Genomic DNA, 22,388 nt, shown 5'->3' with positions numbered 1-22,388 from the left:
AGACGCACGTTGCAACCCGGCCGCGCATCCGAGGTCGCAAACGCGCGCTCGCTCTGCGCTGGCATTCGACTCGGAGGAACCTAATCCTAATCCTGTCGGTGGCAAAAATGTTTTGCTCTGCAATGGCAAGGGGCATGGTTCCGTAACGTCCATTACAACTTTATGCAGTGCCAATGCATTGGATAAGCACCAAACCTTCCCGCAGCGTCTCCTCTCCCTCATCGTAAACAACAACACAAATACGACACTTAAAAACATCAACTGCACTCATCGCAGTCACCTACATAGTCACCTAACTTTTTGCAGATACGTTAGGAACTGCATCGTGCAATAAATGACTGCGATTCGCCCCCCCCCCCCCCCCCCCCCCCGCCCCGCGACATCATGTTGTACACCATGAGTTGTGAGTTGGAAATTACTTTGACGGACAGATCGGTTTCCGGACATAGAGCCCGTAATCAATATGTAACTTAACGAGTCCAGAAAGAAGCCTTCGTTGGAACTGAACAACTAGCAAATGTTGGTTGAAAGGGTCGAGGACACGCTTACAATAGAAGACTGTAACTTAATGAATCTTGGAAGAGCCCCAAGCTTTAGTTGAACATAACAAACAGTTAAGTGGGAGGCTAGAGGCTGGAAATGTGGAAATGGTTTCCGCTGAGCGGTATGGAGTGGGCCTAAGGACAATGCGAGGATTAGAGAGAATGAGGGTCCGGCTTATGCCGGAGCCGAGTTTACAGGCGGCCGCACGTGAGCCGTGCTGGACTGCAGGTAGTTGGACCTTAAGTAGCATACATGGCTGCCGACGACAGACATAACACTCACTTGAATAATATGAAACGAGGCAAGGAAGACTGGAACAGTAAATGCAGGAGGACTAGTCAGCCAACGGAATGCAATATATCGTATAAGAATTAACAACTGCATCATAAACATATTTACAATTAAACCATCCATTCCGCCACACATGTTTACACATACTGAGTAATATATAATTTTATTCCCAAAGAAAGCAGGTGCTGATAGATGTGAAAATTACCGAACTATCAGTTCAATAAGTCACGGCTGCAAAATACTAACGCGAATTCTTTACAGACGAATGGAAAAACTGGTAGAAGCGGACCTCGGGGAAGATCAGTTTGGATTCCGCGGAAATATTGGAACACGTGAGGCAATACTGACCATACGACTTATCTTAGAAGCTAGATTAAGGAAAGGCAAACCTACGTTTCTAGCATTTGTAGACTTAGAGAAAGCTTTTGACAATGTTGACTGGAATACTCTCTTTCAAATTCCGAAGGTGGCAGGGGTAAAATACAGGAAGTGAAAGGCTATTTACAATTTTTACACAAACCAGATGGCAGTTATAAGAGTTGAGGGATATGAAAGGGAAGCAGTGGTTGGGAAGGGAGTGAGACAGGGTTGTAGCCTGTCCCGATGCTATTCAATCTGTATATTGAGCAAGCAGTAAAGGAAACAAAAGAAAAATTCGGAGTAGGTATTAAAATCCATGGAGAAGAAATAAAAACTTTGCGGTTCGCCGATGACGTAATTCTGTCAGAGACAGCAAAGGACTTGGGAGAGCAGTTGAACGGAATGCACATTGTCTTGAAAGGAGAATATACGATGAACATCAACAAAAGCAAAACGAGGATCATGGAATGTAGTCGAATTAAGTCGGGTGATGCTGAGGGAATTAGATTAGGAAATGAGACACTTAAAGTAGTAAAGGTGTTTTGCTATTTGGGGAGCAAAATAACTGATGATGGTCGAAGTAGAGAGGATATAAAATGTAGACTGGCAATGGCAACGAAAGCGTTTCTGAAGAAGAGAAATTTGTTAACATCGAGTATAGATTTAAGTCTCAAGAAGCCGTTTCTGAAAGTATTTGTATGGAGTGTAGCCATGTATGGAAGTGAAACATGGACGATAACTAGTTTGGGCAAGAAGAGAATAGAAGCTTTTGAAATGTGGTGCTACAGAAGAATGCTGAAGATTAGATGGGTAGATCACATAACTAATGAGGAGGTATTGAATAGAATTGGGGATCGGTTGGTAGGACATGTTCTGAGGCATCAAGGGATCACCAATTTAGTATTGGAGGGCAGCGTGTAGCGTAAAAATCGTAGAGGAAGACCAAGAGATGAATACACTAAACAGATACTGAAGGATGTAGGTTGCGGTAGGTACTGGGGGATGAAGAAGCTTGCACAGGATAGAGTAGCATGGAGAGGAGCATCAAACCAGTCTCAGATCTGAAGACCACAACAACAACATGATACACAATACATTATATAGCCGGTAACGGCATTGCACAGTAGCCATCATCGAGACAAACAAGAACATCGTTGTTGTTGTTGTTAAATATTCTATAATATTACGTTTATGTATCTAAGGGTATCGAATAGACCGTTTTCCATATTTACACTGATGAAATGAAACAGTGATTCGATTTATTAATCTATGATCAACGGTGGGTATAATATGAATGAATGTGAGCTAGAAGCGTAAGTATGACAAAGTTAAAGAGATATGTAATTGCAAACGACAAGAATTGGTCATGTCATACACTGTCAATTACAATATTTTATTTTAGCTACTGAATAATTATTATACGAACGGAGGTCCTTTGTATATTAGTCAAGTGTTGTACGAAATTGTAACTTGTTCGAGCTCTCATTGGCTGAAGTGTCACGACGTTGGTGGCAAATGCGCTCTTGGGAACAGGATGGACGAAGAGAATGGAGTAAGGTTCGTGACATCGATATAAAGTCACGGGCATCTAAGAATGTAGGTGAAGAAACTTACGTATTGAGTACACGTCGTGGCTTGATCTAGTGGTAAGATCGTCATCTTTCGTGTCACGCTAGATAATTCAAGGGCTATGATATATTTCAATAATTATCTTATATTAAATATAAAACTGCTTGTAGGACCACCATTCTGTAGCAGTTTGGACCTTATTCACGTCATCTGTTCTTAAAAGTTAAATCTGCAGTTTATTATGTTTATTACAAATGTTTCCCTGCTTTTTTATGTTCATTAATATGTAATTCGCAAAATCCGTCTATTCTCAAATATTCGAACGCAGGATCATCATCTAGTAAATTACTTTGCTAACACAGCAACAGGGCGTAAAGCAGAAGGCGTACGGTTCTTCCCTAAGATATTTACGAGTCAAGTATTGGCTCTGAGCACTATGCGACTTAACTTCTGAGGTCATCAGTCCCCTAGAACTTAGAACTACTTAAGCCTAACTAACCTAAGGACATCACACACATCCATGCCAGAGGCAGGATTCGAACCTGCGACCGTGTCAAGTATTATTCAGAGCTGTGCATTAGCCCATATGTCTCATTAAAAGCAGAGCAGTAACGTCGGAAGTAGCGTCCGATACAGATGACAAAGAATATACATAAACATCTATCCACTGATGATGGTCTGGCTATTAAGTAATTTAAATGCAGTGCATAATATATAGCAAGAGTCTTAACAAATACGACAGCTGCGAAGCACCTAGCATTCAAGATTTTCAGATGTATTTAACCGTACATTCGACAACTGTAAATAACTAATAATTATTGAAATACTCCATATTGACATAGAATGCAGTCTCGCAATCACGTACTGCTGCAGAATGAATTTTCCCTCTGCAGCGAAGAGTGCGCTGATATGGAACTTTCTGGTAGATCAAAACTGTGTACTGGACCGGGATTCAACCTGGGACTTTTGCCTTTTGCGGACAAGTTCTCTATTCGACGGAACTGTCCAAGCGCAACCCACAATTCGCCCTCATAGCTGGACTGCCGCCCTTCCCTCATCCCCTACCTTCCAAGTTTTCCAGAATTTTTCCTGTATACCTTGCGGGGCTAGCCCTCCTAAATGAAAGGATGTTGCGGAAACGCGGCTTAGCCGCAGCATGGGGCACTCTTCCAGAGTGAATTTTCACTCTGCAGCAGTGTTTGCCGATTTAAACTTTCTGGCAGGCAGGCAAAGTCCCAGATTCGAATTCCGGTCCAGTATACATTATTAACCTGCAAGGAAGTTTCATTTACTTCTGTTTCCCAATGAAAACCGTCAATTCATCTGCCAACAAGCCTACTCTCAAGTCAAGGTGTTTATTGCATGGGGCAGTTTCTAACCTTTATGAAAGCTCTTTAGCACCGTCTACACAAAATACCTTGCAGGCGGCTGAACCTACCCCTCGCGATCTTCGAGACAACAATACAATACGACTTTAATTTGTAAACGAGCATTACATCTGAGAGATAACAAGGATAAAGAGCCTTGCTGGAACTGGTCCTATACCGAAAGGAAAAGATGATACTTGTGTTTAACGTCTCGTCTTTAAGTCCCGTCAACAATAAGATCATTAGAGACAGCGCGGTAGTTCGGATTGAGAACGAAATCGGCAGTGTTCTTTTCAAGACAACCACATTGGTATTTGTCTTAAGAGATTTAGGAGAATCATGGAAAACGTAAATCTGGATGGTCGGACGGGGATTTGAACCGATGTCCCACCTTGTTCGGTGGTATGGCGAAAGCGTAATACAAATACAGCAGTTATTTACTTGTACAGATTCGACTCCGAAATGAGATCAACATCAGCGTAAGTATTAATAACAAAAAATAACCGGTTTAAGGAGCTACTCATCTATTACATTTCATGTAAGGGAAAGAGCCGTCGTAGTTCAACGTCTGGGCGACATTGGGCTCATAAAAGACTGATCATTCGCTTAGTTGGGCACGAGGGGGAAGATCTCCTGTTTGATTTAAGGACCTATGCATTCATCACTGAAGCATTTTATGGATACCACGGAAAATGTAAATCAACATGGAAGCAAGAAGACCTGAAAAATTAGGTCAGAAAATATAAACACGACGCACAAACGATCGTGACTTCGTGCACTCTGAATAGCTCTGCATGCCGGGTCGGGAGTCAATGGCGGATCTCTGACATTTGCGGGCTATTCATTATAAGCTGAGCTCTCCGAGCATGCCTCGCGGATCTAATAAAAAATATTAAAGTAGCTATACCTCTCCTCTGTATTCCAAAATAAATGTTCCGTATTATCAATACAAGGCTAGGTCATCAGTAGGATTTGTATTCGACACTAGCATCTAAAAACTTAAACAAATTCGGCAAATGAGAAAAACGGTTGTCAAGATTTCCCCACGACCAGAATTGTGCTTTCCGAATACAGAGTACAGCTTACTTCGAATAATAAATTTATTCACACGTAAAAAATCACAATTCATTAGATCAGTCGTGTGAGAGCATTCGTTGTGAGCAGAGCATATTTATTAGCAAGATTTACAGCGTACAGAGGTGAATCGTTGCTATCAAGCAGACTGTGGTCTCCATCAGCGTTGCATGTGGCACAATGTGTAATTACAATGGTTTGGCGACGTTTGGGACACATACAAAATGTTTCCTGGGGATCAATATACGGCTGGCCTACGCACGACAGGGCCGATATCTGGGCCTAACAGCACGACGAAATCAACATATGTCTGCAGAGCTTACAGCTGCCTCGGGTGATTCTAGTTTCAGTGTCCGCTCACGGCAATGTAGAGACGAGCCGCTTTATTGCGGAATCAGCAGCATCAGTATTGGACGATAGATGGAGAAATGTACTCTTCAGAGGTCAGTCGCACTTCGATTTGGAGAACCGGGCTAGCTGATCGATCTGGCTGGCTGGTGTGGGGAGACAAAGCTAGACGAGTGCACGAAGATTCTAACTGCTTGGAGGGACATTGTTAACCATTGGTGGTATAGAGATGAGGTACGGAAACCACATGTGCGATATTCGGAGATGAAGCTAGTCTAGACATTCTTTTCAAGAACGTATCTCAGTAATGGGAACGGCTGTCAACTGCCAACATGGCTCCTGATCTACCTCCTAGCAAGCACGTCACATCGTTGCCAAGCACACTGGGAAGATACTGGTAAGCATATCTTCTGTTAACTATTCAGCTGGAAAGACTTTCTGGTTTCCTTGGATTTTCAATGTTTACCTTCGGTTCAACGCAGTAATTAATGAAACCTGTTGGATATACTCGTGTGACAAAGTCTTTCGATTAAATATTGCAATCCAATCTTCATGCTAAGGAAAGAAGCTCTTACATCTTGATTACGTGCCGCTTTTGACTGCTAGTATTCCTAACGCTACGTTGCAAAGCGATCAATTACTACTACGCTCATCTTCGATCGAAACAACTACGAATATACCAAAAGTTGAGTTACACATTCAACTTAAACGAAGATCAACGATACGTCCAACTTAACAGCTACTTTTCGAAAAATCAGGGCAGACGTCGATAGCCTAGTTTAATGTACGCCTACTTAATTTAAGAGAGCAATTAACATCAGACAGACAACTGCCTTACTTAAAAATAACCCTCGTAGTAAGACTTAAGTGGAAAGAAGGCCCCTGGAGTAGAAACACTATATCAGAATTACTGACATCATTGGGAGATCTAGCAATGACAACATTATTCCACCTGGTATTCAAGATATATCAGACAGGCGAAATACCCTCTGACTTCAGGAAGAATGTAATAATTCCAGCTTCCAAAGAAGACAGATGTCAACACTACCGAACTATCAGTTACAGAAAGTCATGCTTACAAAATATTGACACAAATTATATCCAGAAAAACAGAAAACCTGGTACAAGCCGACCTCAGGGTAGATCAGTTTGAGTACTGAAGAAATGTATGGACACGCAAGGCAATATTGACCCTACGACTTATCCTGCGAGATATGTTGCAGAAAGGCAAACCTACGTTCATAGCACCTATAGGTTTATAGAAAGCTTTTGACAATATTCACTGGACAACACTCATTGAAATTTTTAAAGTAGCAGGGATAAATTACAGGGACCGAAAGGTTATTTACAACTTGTCGAGAAACAAGACTGCATCACGAAGAGTCGAAGAATATGAATGGGAAGCAGTGGTTGAGAAGGGGGTGAGAAAGGATTGTGAAGGAGAATAAATGGAAACTTATACCTTTGTCGATAACACTGTAATTATGTCAGAGACTGCTAATGAGTTCAGCTATTTGGGAAGCGAAGTAAGTGATGATGACCGAATTGAGAGGATGGCCGAAGTGAGAGGATATAAAACGTAGACTGGCAATATAAGAAAAGCATTTTTAAAAACGGGAATTTGTTAACATCTAATACCAAGAAATCTTTTGTTCAGGTATTTGTCTACGATGCAGCCACGCAGTGAAACGAGGACAACAGGCAGTTCAGACAAGAAGAGAATAGTTGCGTTTTAAATATAGTGCTATAAAAGAATGCTGCAGGTTACAAGCACAATGAGTAGATCGAACCACATGTGAGAAGTTACTGAATCTAAATGAGAAAATCAGAAATTTATAGTAGAAGCTGACTAAAAGAAGAGATCGGTTGATAGGGCCACATCCCCTGAGTCATCAAGGAATTGCCAATTTGGTAATGGGAGCGAGTGTGTGAACGTGGGGAGGGGGGCGCTGTAGAGGGAGAGCAAGGCTTGCATACAGTAAGAACCTCCAATTGGATGTTGGTTGCGACAGTTACCCAGAGATGAAGATGCTTGCTCAGGATTGACTAGCAAGGAGAGCTGCATCAAACCAGTCTTCGGACTGAAAGTGACGACGACGACGACGACGACGACGACGACGACGACGACGACAACAAAGCAACACGTAACAAATCGGTTGGGAAAACGTTGAAGTCGAATTGAAACGCACAAATTACTTCCATCGTATGGGAGACAGCTGCTGAACAGTTGTCTCGTTGGAAGCAGTGTCAGTATTTCGACGATTAAATGGCTGAGAACGACAGACTTGCTTTTTGCTTCACTTAGAAATGTAAGCCGGCCGCAGTGACCAAGCGGTTCTAGGCAATTCAGTCTGGAACCGCGCTGCTGCTACGGTAGCAGGTTCGAATCCTGCCTCGGGCATGGATGTGTGTGATGTCCTTAGGTTAGTTAGGTTTAAGTACTAAGTCTAAGGGAGTGATAACCTCAGATGTTAAGTCCCATAGTGCTTAGAGCCATTTGAACCATTTAGAAATGCACTACCGCAACAAGAGACAAAGGTCATCGCATAATTAATCGCAGAGTGACTTACATACGTTACCTTCGTGCGAATGCTCTTGAACATCCGTTAAAACTAGCTTCAACAAATTTTTTTGTCCAGACAATGTTAAATCAGAATTGTGGATTAAAAAAATAGCTTTTACAGTTATTAAAAAATTACATCCGCGATAAGCATGCGTGGATCGTTCGACTAACACGGTCCTGCTCGCAAAAGACAGGAATCTAAGGGGTTCTGACTTTTTATTCGCTTCTCGAATCGCGATAAATAAAGATATCCGTGTTCAATAACCACGACATAAAGCTAAAAGCATTAGTCAAACCACTGCTTAGGCCTGAAATAATCAATCGCTAGGAAGGTACTGTTCTTGGTTTCTTGTCATGGAAATTGGGAGCTCAATTCTTCTAGGTAACTGACACCGTGAAATTGTTTTAACACAAACTACTAGATCATCTCAAACGAAAGAACACTTGCCACGACAGCTGCTCAGTCCACAGAGTCAAAGGATTGGTACGACAGGTAGACAAATAGACAAAGCTGCGTATTTTGCGAACGGAATACTGTTGACTAACAACACTATTCATTGCCTACGGGCGTTCCCCGACGCATGAGTATGCAAATAACTCAAGGGCGCATTCACTGGCAGTCAGCCGAATCCTTTGAATACGATGCCATTGAAACAATAATTGACTATACCATTATTTTAGCCATGATAGCTGGAGAACTCAATGCTTGTTGTGATCTACAATGACAAGAAGAAAAAAAGCAATGGACAACCAGTTAGTCGTACTTTTCGTCGACAGAACAAATTATTTGGCCGAAACTAGTCCTTGTGCCTAAGGATACTTCTTGTCAAAATTACAATATTTTCCTCAGGTTGGGGACGTGTGACTTTTCTAAAATAATACAAAACGTTTCGTGTACATTAACTTAGTACATAAAGGACGAAAAAAAACTTTGTGAATCGGCAATTACCCGTTGTCAGCACAACATTGCGACGTTCATTTAAAAACGATATAACCAATAATCACATCCCTGTCTGAAAATAATAAACTGTTTCGTCTCTCTAATGACACAACTGTAGACGTGGAGCTAAAGCGTCACAAAAACAAATGTTCATTAATGTAACCTGTGATCTACGGGAACCGGCAAGTTTCTCTTCATGTAAGGCTGTCTTCCGCTTTCAGGCTACGGCCGTGAATTCCGGCTGTCGAGGGCAACCAACTTCCAGTAAGTCTGGTGTAAAACTATCTCGTTACAGGGCTGTGGTGCAAACAGATATTGCAAGACCTTGCAAGAGATGGGAATGTTTTCGTTTCAGCGTTCGTAACAGGCAACAGCCAAATCCTTGAAAGGAAGGTTGTGGTGATAATCCGAATCTTTACAAACTACAGAGATATTAAAGTAGCATGCAAAGTCGATCTTTTCCATCATTACAGGCCATTATATCCGTTGGCTACAAATTCCCAGTATCGCCTACAAAATCATTATCTTGTGGTGCAACCACGTACTACAAGGTTTCGAAATACCGATACACGCCGGGCTAGTCGTAGTGTAGCAATCAGTAATGCAATCTAGGGCGATTTCATCACCAGCTTTCTCTGGCATTGTCGTGCTAATAGCATGGCTAACTGTTCGAATTATGTCTGGATTTCTCACCGATACTTGGACGCAGGCGGCCAAAAATTCGTGCAGTGCAGTAACTTGTATCACAATCGGTACAGTATCTGCTGATAAGGATCCCTCACGATTTCTGTGTCTGATGTCTTTAATTGTAACTGCCTCATACACGATGCGACGAGGGCGTCTCTAGTTCAGTGCCGCGTTGTTGTCCTTGCTGTTAAGCATCTATTTCTCGAATGTGATACATACGTTCGAGATGGGGCGATAACTGTCTCGAAATGTTTAAGTTACATTTTTAATCAGCTAATCACGACATGTCTGAATATTATAAAGAAAAACAGAAATATGTTCGCGTCTATTGCTGCCGCACATGTACAATACGTGTCAAATGAAAGCTAAATACTTCGAAACATCACCCAGGACCAACATCCCTGTTATTCTGTTATTCTTCTTTCAATATTCTTTCATTCAACTGAAGAACCTATCCTCCAAGTAATGTAGGAAAACTGTAAACTTATGTAAAGTGGGGATGGATAAGAAACGAAAATCTCGGTGCCCAGTCTAAGCAAATAACTGCGATACCATAAGAGACTGTTATAACATACAATAATGGCGCATTCTTTGCTTGAATGTGGCAATATCGATATATAATAAAAGATTCTGCTATCAGTGCTTCTGAGATCTTACATGGAAAGAGATGACTTAAGGAATTTTAGAAAGATAGCTAATAAGCCATTTGGTCTAAAATGGTCTTACTTAAATCCGATAATGCTTACGATCTGGATAAGATATTAAAGTATCCTGAATGAATGTTCGAAGTGGTCCAAAGAATTATTATTATTATTATTATTTACTTCAAGTTCAGCTGATACGACTCACTAGATAATCACTCATTCTCGTGCTCTGTCTCTGGATGCCAAGAGTTCGAAGGAAAGGTGAAACGCAAGCAGATACTGCACAGATTACCTTAGTAATCGCATCAGACATTGGACTATGTTATAACCACTGTGATCTAAATCGCACAGGCTACATATTAGACGAAGTATTCCTGCAGGCTTTGGCAGTAGTTTGGACACCAATCAAAAAATCTTAGAATTTAAGTCGCAAAATAAGTGGGAATGTCTACAGGAAAACATGTTCTACAAAGGCCGAAGCTGTCCACCAGAATGTCAAAACGCATCGTGTGCTGTAACAGAAATTTGGCCTGGATGAGATAGCAGCACTGGGAAGAAAACATTCAGTAACTCCGAAATTCTTTCTAATTTCTGTGAGTTACAAAACCATTTTGTTGTGGAATCGTCCTTTCTAAGATTGCAAACGCAAATGAGATCGTAGCGTGGGGTTTGAATAGGTGTAGAGAAACAGCTTCTCACTCACTTTGATAATAGATCCATACCAATATTTGAGAGAGTAGCAAGCGATCGTCGATAGAGAATGGCTGTATTCACAACTACATTTTAAACCACCTGATACACGGCACCAAATGCCGTTCCAACAGGACAATGCACATCCGCATGTATCCCGTGCCACCCAACGTGCTCTAGAAGGTGTAAGTCAACTACCCTGGCCAGCAAGATCTCCGGATCTGTCCCCCATTGAGCATGTTTGGGACTGGATGAAGCGTCGTCTCACGCGGTCTGCACGTCCAGCACGAACGCTGGTCCAACTGAGGCGCCAGGTGGAAATGGCATGGCAAGCCGTTCCACAGGACTACATGGAAATGGAAATGGAAAAAAGAACACATTGACACTGGTGTGTCAGACCCACCATACTTGCTCCGGACACTGCGAGAGGGCTGTACAAGCAATGATCACACGCACGGCACAGCGGACACACCAGGAACCGCGGTGTTGGCCGTCGAATGGCGCTAGCTGCGCAGCATTTGTGCACCGCCGCCGTCAGTGTCAGCCAGTTTGCCGTGGCATACGGAGCTCCATCGCAGTCTTTAACACTGGTAGCATGCCGCGACAGCGTGGACGTGAACCGTATGTGCAGTTGACGGACTTTGAGCGAGGGCGTATAGTGGGCATGCGGGAGGCCGGGTGGACGTACCGCCGAATTGCTCAACACGTGGGGCGTGAGGTCTCCACAGTACATCGATGTTGTCGCCAGTGGTCGGCGGAAGGTGCACGTGCCCGTCGACCTGGGACCGGACCGCAGCGACGCACGGATGCACGCCAAGACCGTAGGATCCTACGCAGTGCCGTAGGGGACCGCACCGCCACTTCCCAGCAAATTAGGGACACTGTTGCTCCTGGGGTATCGGCGAGGACCATTCGCAACAGTCTCCATGAAGCTGGGCTACGGTCCCGCACACCGTTAGGCCGTCTTCCGCTCACGCCCCAACATCGTGCAGCCCGCCTCCAGTGGTGTCGCGACAGGCGTGAATGGAGGGACGAATGGAGACGTGTCGTCTTCAGCGATGAGAGTCGCTTCTGCCTTGGTGCCAATGATGGTCGTATGCGTGTTTGGCGCCGTGCAGGTGAGCGCCACAATCAGGACTGCATACGACCGAGGCACACAGGGCCAACACCCGGCATCATGGTGTGGGGAGCGATCTCCTACACTGGCCGTACACCACTGGTGATCGTCGAGGGGACACTGAATAGTGCACGGTACATCCAAACCGTCATCGAACCCATCGTTCTACCATTCCTAGACCGGCAAGGGAACTTGCTGTTCCAACAGGACAATGCACATCCGCATGTATCCCGTGCCACCCAACGTGCTCTAGAAGGTGTAAGTCAACTACCCTGGCTAGCAAGATCTCCGGATCTGTCCCCCATTGAGCATGTTTGGGACTGGATGAAGCGTCGTCTCACGCGGTCTGCACGTCCAGCACGAACGCTGGTCCAACTGAGGCGCCAGGTGGAAATGGCATGGCAAGCCGTTCCACAGGACTACATCCAGCATCTCTACGATCGTCTCCATGGGAGAATAGCAGCCTGCATTACTGCGAAAGGTGGATACACACCGTACTAGTGCCGACATTGTGCATGCTCTGTTGCCTGTGTCTATGTGCCTGTGGTTCTGTCAGTGTGATCATGTGATGTATCTGACCCCAGGAATGTGTCCCTTCCTGGGACAATGAATTCACGGTGTTCTTATTTCAATTTCCAGGAGTGTACCTTATTACTTAAACCACTGCTCAGTATATGGCATAACGATGTCGGTAACAGGAAAATAGGCTTTGTATTGGTACTGATGTGATTATCGTTTTAAACCTCTCCTGAAACACGGCTCTCCTGAAACTTCGCACATGGCTACCACTATCGGCCAGTTTATGGAAATACAGATGCGCTTGCATTGGAACCCCGATCCCTGTCCTGCTCAACGTTAACCCGCCGCTCACAAAATTTGGGATTATGTGAAATGGGCTGTGGAAAATATTTGTTTCACGGGCATCGAACACATATCATTTTAAACTTGGGAAGAAGTACATGTACTACTGACCGATGATTATAAGAGGCTAAATCGGTGATGCTACCTTGTTCACAGCATTAAATATTACCAGTTAAGAGACTGACAGGTTTAACTATGACAGGGGGACAAATGCTTAATGGATTCTTAACTGAGTTTCATATAATCATTTTATTGTATGTAGAGACTACATGTTTCAACTATTGCTCAGTACTTCCTAAAATTCAGAAAAACCGAAATCAGAGTGGAAAACAGAACACCAGGACTACACATTTCCCATCTCCCCCCCCCCCACTCCTCGCTTCACCCAAGCCTTCCCCGCACCCACCCACCCACTCACCCACCCACCCCCTCACACACAATCAGCAACGGAATGAACATTACAGATACACGAAGTGTTGGGGAAGACAAATATGTGTGTATTAGAAACAACGTCTCCGAAGACGTCAACAGAAAAGTAAAACAGAGTGGTAGTCAAGCTCCAGTAAGGAGTATGCGTATCACTAACACCAGTGCTAATGATATAACTAGTCACTTTTTGAGCTCTTTGTAACTTTTGTTGCATCTGTAGTGAAGTAACATCCTGGCCTCGCATAAAGCTACAGCATCTAGTGTTGTTACGTATACATAGTTTTCCAATGCATTCTTCATGTAGCAGGCCATATCAATGCGTGGTCAATGCAGGCAGACATCGCCATTGACGAGAATAATTGTGGGGATAAAAAAAAACGAAAGGCATGAAGGTTATGGTTAAGCACATCGTCGACGATGTCTCGGTAACCACTTTGCCACTGTGAGATACAATGCAACTGCGACTTCTGCTGCAGCCTTTAAATCTACAAACTACAGACAAGCAGGCGTTTTTCGGCGTATACCTGCCTGTGGTTAAGTTTCGGCGTATACCTGTCTGTGGTTAAGTTCCAAGAGTTCCAGCTGCCCTCGAGATACATCGGAATAATACTGCCGGCCAGTCGTTCGGACTACTTTCACTCGCCAACGCACCAGACAACCACGCACACACAAATGTCTAGAAAGTTTGGGGTGAAGGCTAGCTAATAAGACCAAATATCCCAACATGCACAACACTGACGCTAATACAATCTCATAGGCCTTCCGAATGAAGCAGTGGAATTATTTCATACTGAACATACAATGGACGCGTTCTCGGGGATGTTTCAGTTTCGAAGTAGCTTTTATTCACTTTCGTCCATCAATTTTCGATGTGCAGTCTACTGGAAAGGTAGTTTAAAAACGAGTACCTCATTTCTTACAAGAACTCAAAGTGAATTTTCTTTCTCAACAAAAGACACATTATCGATACTAAATAAAAGGTCTACTATACAGCTGTCTCATATTTTACACCTCAGTAGTAAAACAGAAACTGCCTAAGTGTTGTGAAACGTAGTTATTTAGTTTCTCATCGCTCAATGTTTGCCAAGAGCCACTGTAAGCGTCTCCAACTGGACAACAAAAACGAGGATAAATAATCGATGGAATGCAGCCAATGAAGTAGGATCAATTGCAGGAGTGATACTGTCACATTGTAATCTCTACTGAATTTTCTCGTCTCTGTTAATCCGTATAGATCACAGGCCACAACAGACATATTTCGACAGAAATGGAAACATCTTACGAAGGGGCTTAACAGAATACATTACACACGAATAACATTTGTTATGTGAGAATAAGACGTGTTATGTGAGAATAACTCGTAACTATACAAGTTCGAACGCCATCTTTCCTCCTGTTAATGACATGCTAATAGCAGCGAAAATTGGGTTGTGAGCTCTCGTATCTCCAGGCGCGTCCTTCACAGAAGTGTCGGTGCGTCACACCGCGAACCGTTAATACTGTGATTGCCCTTGTGAAATAGCCTTCAGGGGGTGACTCAGTTTTGTCAATACAGCGTTCTTGCACCAGTTCACATTCCTGAGTTCCTACGTTGCCACTACATTCATATTTACTTTCGCGACACACGATAATTCATGGGAGTCGTCACGAATAACAGTACCTACCAACAGAAAGCCTCGTAAGGAATGTGGGTTGGGGAAGAAGGTGAACAGCAATACTATTTTCTTCCCCCTCACCAACACTCTACACCCCTCTCCTTCCCAACACCAAATCCCACAATTTGGCAGAATGGCATCCGTGCAAATCGTCTGAGCCTAACCACTACTGGACGTTCCTTCGGAACTGTAGCTGTGCCATTAGAGCACATCCCATCAACAACATTCTTCGAGATCTGATAATTGAGCTATTTACAGCGCCAGTCAAATTTCAATTGTTAAGATATTGGAAGTCGGCGTTCCTTAATGTTTTTCCGAAGTGTGCTGCATTCTTATGGAGCAGATGCCACAGACAAGGAAAGCTGTATAAGTATTTTGACCCGCAGGCTGTTCAAAGTTTCACTTTTTCGTCAATATATTGGCTTACCTTTTTGCTCCTGATTGAGTCTTTGTAATCCGACTGAAAGTGTCGGTGGGAAAAAGTGCTAACATATGGGAGCATCATTTTGACTCACTGGGTTAAAGCAAAGACAAGAACTTATATAAAATAAAACAATGTATATAGTAGACAACTCTTTCAAGTTGTAAAAATGATACTATCTGTTACCAGCATATAGTGAATTCGATAACGCAACAGGTAATCCATGCGAAATTGCGAGTTTGTACTTTCTTCTGCCGACCCCTTTATCAATAGTTTTCATTCTCTCAGTGTTCACTCATTACCGAACCCAGTCATCGGAGATTTAGAATACCGATTTCTGTGCATTGAGCTTCGCATGGACACTCTCATGAACTCCCGTTTTATTCCTGAACTGTGGCCACCGAACACTAGAGGGCGTACGGACATCGTGCCTTCTTCGATCGTATGGTACAGAAGGCGCGACGAAGAGCTCTGCAGGTTCTGTGAGAGCTAAATTACATAAAAATAGCTGCACCCCGGAACTGGCACGGACACAAACAGTCCACGTCTAACGAATAACCTGGCGGTGATTACCCCAGCGTCTGGCCGCGGCGACCATGTTAAAGCCGGGTCTTCCCAGCCTCTCGTGCGCTTCACGACGCGGAGGACGTGACTCGCTAAACACGGCTTGGGACTTCACCGCGACCTTGGAATAAGATAACACTCGGACGCTGAAACGTCCACTGACTTGACGTTCCAATAGTATCTTTTTCTTTTCCATGCAGAAGTAATTCTTTGACGGATTTCTTGAGATGGAAACTACCTACACAATATAATGGACCAGAAGTAGACGACATCACGAAACAGGCCAGGCATATTTGGAAACGTAAGGTGAAGATACCGAATTGTGGAGGAGGCTGGAGAGTCCTTAATCCAACAGCAAATCGAAAATAGCTAAAGTCTATCACAGAACGGTCAAAACGTTTTTCCTTCAAACAATATAAACAGTTATAGTAAAAGAATTAACCACCTTCGCGGAAACAAGAATTATGCCCAAAGACTGTATAGAACTTCTAATAGGGAATATGAGAGCGGACTTTCAGCAGAACATAAAATACAAGCTCATTAAGTGTGATGTAAGCAGTTTAGAAAGGGTTGTATGTTAATCAGGAAAGATGAAATTACGATCCCACCAGCGTTGAGGTCACTCACACGGAGTTCTAGCTCGGATGAACACTGTTAGTGGAAGAAATGGGCGATGCTCTTGTTGCGGGAACCACTGCATTCACCGCAATGGATATAGCAAAACCAAGGGAAACATAAACATGCATTGCCGGACGGAAATTTGAACACCACTCTAAACAAACGTGATAATTCAGATGTTTTCCCAAAATGGAATAAGAGGACGGACAATCGTAGTGTAGGCAGGCTCTTTAGATCTGTTGTATCTCCTAAGTGTTCTGCAAATAAAACGCAGTCTTTGGTTCACCTTTCCCCCACAACATTTTCTGGGAGTTGTTTCCAATTTAAGTTGTTCGTACTTGTAATTCCTTCGTTTTGAGCTGAATTTACAGCCTCTAGACTTGATTGATTTATTGTGTAACCGAAGTTTAACATATTCCTTTTAGCACTCGTGTGGATAATCTCACCGTTTTCATTAGTTAATGTCAGCTGCCAATTTTAGACCATACAGATATCTTACCTAAGTCGTTTTGCAATTGGTTTTGATCTTCTGATGACTTGAATACCATCTGCAAACAACCTAAAACGGGTGTTCAGTTTATCTCCTAAATAGTTTATATAAGGAACAACAAAGGGCATATAACACTACCTTGGAGAACGCCAGAAATCACTTCTGTATTACTCAATGACTTTCAGTCAATTGCTACAAACTGTGACCTCTCTGACAGGAAATCACGAATCTAGTTGCATAACTGAAACAATATTCCACACGCACGCAATTTGATTACAAGCCGCTTGTGAGGTACGGTGTCAAAAGCCCTCCAGAAATCTAGAAATACATAATCAACCTGAAATCCTCTGCTGATAACACACAACACTTCATGTGAGTGAAGAGCTACTACTGTCTCACACGAACGATGTTTCCTAAATTCGTGTTGACGATGTGTCAATAGACCGTTCTCTTCGAATTAATTCATAATGTTCGAGCACAATGTATATTCCAAAATCCTGCTGTATATCTACGTTAATCACATGGGCCTGTAATTTAGTGGATGACTGCTACCGCCTTTCTTGAATATTGGCGTGACCTGTGCAACTTTCCAGTCTTGGGTGCGATTCATTAGTCGAGCGACAGGCTGTGTATGATAAAAGTATGGAGCTATAGCATCAGCATACTCTGAAAGGAACCTAATTGGCATACAATCAGGACCGGAAGACTTGCGTTTATTAAGTGATTAAACGGCTTCAGTACTCCAAGAACTTCTAAATTACTCATGTTGGCAGCTGCTCTGGAACATTTATTTCGCCTTCTTTGGTGAAGAAATTTCAGACGGCTGCGTTTGGTAACTCCGCTTCAGCAGCGCTGTCATCGGTAGTGTTTCTATTGCGCGTAGAGAAGGCATTGTTATGTCTTGCTGCTAGCATAACTTACAAACGACCAGAATCTCTTTGGATTTTCCGCCAGGCTTCGAGACAAAGTTTCGCTGTTGAAATAAATATAAGCATCTCGCATTGAAGCCCGCGCTAAATTTCGAGCTTTTGTAAAAGATCGGCAATCTTGGCGGTTTTGCATTCGTTTAAATTTGGCATGCTTTTTTTCGTTGTTTCTGCAACAGTGTTCTGACCTGCTTTGTGTACCATAGGGATCAGCTCCGCCTCAAGTGCTGTCTATACTATTTCTTTGAATTCAAGCCACATCATGACTTGTTAATTTGGAAGGAGTGGAGATTGTCTCTCAGGAAGGCGTCAAACGAATTTTTATCTGCTTTTTTGAATATATAAATATTTCGTTTATTTTTGGTGGATTTGGGAGTTACGGTTATCAGTCTCGCTACGACAATCCTGCGTTCACTAATACCTGTACCCGTTTCGATGGCGTTACTAGCTCAGGATTATTTCTTGCTAAGAGTGTGTTTTCACAACCGTTTACTGTTCGAGTGGGCTCACGCTTGAAATAACTAACAGAGAATGCGTTTAGCACAATTTCGGATAATGTTTTATGCGTACCTTCTGAGCTAAACGTGTATTTTGAACAACATATAGAGCATAAACAGAAGTCACAACCACCTATAATTGTTTCGTATCATGCCAGTTCACCTACCGTAATTGAAATAACAGGACACAGCTTAAAGAAGGGAGACAGTTTGAGTTCATCAACGTTCGAGCTGGGATTGCTTGTTGCTTCACATTGGTTGATTTGCATTAAATTTCTTTAATGTAAATAATGATTTGCTGAATATCGTCTCAGACGTAAATGGCCTAACTCTGTCAGCTACTATATATAATATACCCTTGGTGAATAATTTATTTCAGGCGTCTCTGTATTCAATATTCTTAAACTTCTGAAAGTGCTGCGTATTCCAAGCGTTTTCTCCGGGGGCGAGGACAAGGACTGATACACATACCACAACTGTTTCCAAGGTAATAGCGGACCAGCATACGGCCGCGTGCGCCTTGGGCCAGCACTTTCACGCTCCTTTAATGATGCCGTCAGTGCTCTAGCCGGGAACAAAGGCTGTTAGTCCTTCTGCTACTGCGATCAGTTACCGAGTAAAGACGAAGGCGGGTTTATTCTACGCAAAAACTACACAGATCCCTGGGGAAGTTTTTAACTGTCACCAGTCACAACGAAACGGTGCCGCTCCCATATGGTGGAACGCCGAAAATCATAATCTTAATAACTACCGATGCTATCAACAGGCATGTCTCATTTTCATTAAATGAATATGAGATATTTGGTTTAAGGTTCATCCGCACAAAAACTAGAGCTAACTGTTATCTGTCGATTCAGAAGCCGCACGAACTGGTCAACAGTTGGAAAAGTAAACTGACAGGCGTTTGAAGATGGGTGCAAACTATCCCGTGAGTGCCTACTTAGAGAGTTTCAAGAACGAGCTTTGAGTAATCTAAGAATATACCACACCCCCTATGCTTCGCTCCTGTAGAGATCGCAAATACAAGATTAGACTAATTCCAGAACACACGGAGGTGTTTAAAGAATAATTCTTCTCGCGGTCCATACGTGAAAGGAACGCAAGGAAGCCTTAATAACTGGTACAATGGGAAGTGCCTTCCGAAATGGACATCACAGTTGTTTGCAGAGTGTAGATGCAGATGCAGTGGTCAGAATGCATGTGCCAGCAGACATTTTCAAGAATAAAGGCAACAGTTACTGTAACATCAAATTTAGTTAAATGGTGGTAATGACAATGTATTATTGAGATGCCCCTTCTGTTTTGTCTTCACAATTCACAGCTGTTTGTACAACTGATGGCTCTGAGCACTATGGGGCTTAACATCTGAGGTCATTAGTCCCCTAGAACTTAGAACTACTTAAACTTAACTAAGCTAAGGACATCACATACATCCATGCCCGAAGCAGGATTCGAACCTGTGACCTTAGCGGTCGCACGGTTCCAGACTGAAGCGCCTAACTCGGCCACACCGGCCGGCTTTGAACAACTCTTACAATTTATTCAGAAGCGTGCCACGCTAAGAGCAGAGTTCAAATGGTTCAAATGGCTCTGAGCACTATGGGACTTAACTTCTAAGGTCATCAGTCCCCTAGAACTTAGAACTAATTAAACCTAACTAACCTAAGGACATCACACACATCCATGCCCGAGGCAGGATTCGAACCTGCGACCGTAGCGGTCGCGCGGTTCCAGACTGTAGCGCCTTTAACCGCTTGACCACCACGGCCGGCTAAGAGCAGAGTTTTGTATGTTGTGTAACGAGACAATGTAAACAAAATTTTCATCTTACGAGAAATCCGACTGACAGCATGAGAATCCCTACAGTAATATTAGCACACTTCGACTAGAGGTTGAGGGAGAGAAATACACAAAGAACGTTTGATTGTGATCAACTAATACTTTCTTAGAGTGAGTCCGAGGAATCGCAGTAAGCCGAAAATACGTTTGTGGTCCTACACTTAAAGCAATTTCATTTCGATTATAACAACGCGTTATTGCTCCTTAGTAATCCAAGCGAGTACTGTCGTGAACAAGAATAGCAGCTTCAACACCGAAAACCGATGTTGAGAACCGTTAAAGAATAAAAGAAGACCGATGATTATGGTGCGGGGGAGGCTGTAGCGAAGAGGTAATGACATGATGGCGGAGAGCACAGCACTTCTTGAGGTGCGCATGCCGGCCAAACCGGCTGCTAGCCAGGCGGATTGCACGAGCCGCAGGGCGGAACGCAAACTGCGCGTTGTCCGTTCTGTTCCGGTTACTCCACCGAGAACTTTCCTCTCCTTCACAGTCGCCTGCTCGCAGGATTTTGCTGAGAGGCGCTGTGGATCGGGGCCTTTTTCGTTTCCCTAATGACGTACATACCGGGCGCCTATTTACGGCTTCCTAATGTTCGACGTGAAGCACAGTGAGTTAATTATGAGCCTGTCAAGCAACTCTGGGCAAGCCTGGAAACATCGAACACATGCACGCTGTCTGTTAAAGAAATTACGTTGCCGAAGGAAATAGCTCACTGGTATACATCTGCAAAACACACGTTGTCGAATTACCAAATTATTTTCGTTTGCGTGACAGTCTTCTTAGTAAAAATATCCAGCTTGCGCCTGTCGTAGACCGTACGTGCATTATAAAATATGCGCAAGGGCAACAATAAGGATCATGTAACTTCCAAAAAAAACACGAGTACGCGGAGGAAAGCAAGACACGTGGTCTGGGGTATGACAGTCCGAATACAAGATTCTACGGGAAATAATCAACCCTATAATGTGTGAAGTGAGTGTATGACGTGAGTTAATATCGTGGTAAGTCATAAAAACAATTCAAAAGAAGCCTGCAGCCGCATACAGGCACTGTCAGACGGCTGTGCGCTTCCATATGCTAGCAGCTGACGGCAGCACGACACTTACCGCCCCATGGCGAGGGGTCCCGCCGGTAGCAAACCACTGAAGAAAGTACCGCTGCTCAGTCACGGGATTCGCTGCGTATTGGGAAGAACACGCAGCGACGCCGGCTGCTGGCACGACCAGGTCAAGAGACGGGCACGCACGACGCACTGCAGACAGCGCACTCACAACACGGCACCACGTGGCTGTCTGATCGCAGTCGCGCTGCAGCGCTAGCTACCAGCAGTCCGCGCATGCGCAGTGCGCAACGCTACCGCGGCGCTGCCGCTCAGCCGGTTTACTCAGTCATCGGCGCGTAGCAGATTTCAGATGCGCAACGTGTGGTCGCATTTCCGCCAGAGATCGTTTCTGCGGAGGTTAATCATCGCTGCTGCGTCTCTTTTGTTGTTATGTTGTTCCCTGGCTGTTTTGTTTCAAATGATTACTTCTGATTACAGCTTCCCAATGCTCTTATGACGAAAATGGTTTGAGGAAGTAAGTTTCTAACGAAGACCAGACTATTCTCCACGAGGCATTTTTTAAAGACCAACTTTTCATGCTTCTATGCATTCATCTCTTTAACCTTTCCTCTACAACATTCGACATGCAAATATTCGAATTACAATCGATAAATTGTATTCGCCATTAGACACTAGACAACACCTTTTTCTTTTCTTTTCTTTTTTCTTCTGAGACTATGCCAAATCCAAACAGATTGATGAAATACTTGTCGACGTTTAAAACACCACCGAGGCAATGAAATGTTTTCATGTGCGACCACAATTCATCATGCGTTTTCGTCGATCTACA

At 43.5% G+C, this 22,388-nt stretch overlaps 1 protein-coding gene across 3 annotated transcripts in view; it reads right to left on the bottom strand.

Annotated features, from left to right (window-relative positions):
• LOC126253247 (uncharacterized protein K02A2.6-like) overlaps nucleotides 1-22,388 on the bottom strand; it is a 307,108-nt gene that overhangs the window by 60,869 nt on the left and 223,851 nt on the right. Inside the window, exon 1 of one of the 3 annotated variants that reach the window (XM_049954442.1) lies at nucleotides 21,603-21,774. The exons of the other annotated variants lie outside the window; for them this stretch is intronic. The gene's annotated coding sequence lies outside the window, so the exon portion shown is untranslated. Of the gene's footprint in view, nucleotides 1-21,602; nucleotides 21,775-22,388 lie in introns of those variants that run through there. 3 annotated transcript variants of the gene reach the window in all.

Source organism: Schistocerca nitens, chromosome 4 (genome assembly GCF_023898315.1).
Source record: "Schistocerca nitens isolate TAMUIC-IGC-003100 chromosome 4, iqSchNite1.1, whole genome shotgun sequence".
NCBI classification, from domain to species: Eukaryota; Metazoa; Arthropoda; class Insecta; order Orthoptera; family Acrididae; genus Schistocerca; species Schistocerca nitens.
Note: the sequence above shows the minus strand (reverse complement) of the source record. Positions and strands in the feature narration are given on the sequence as shown.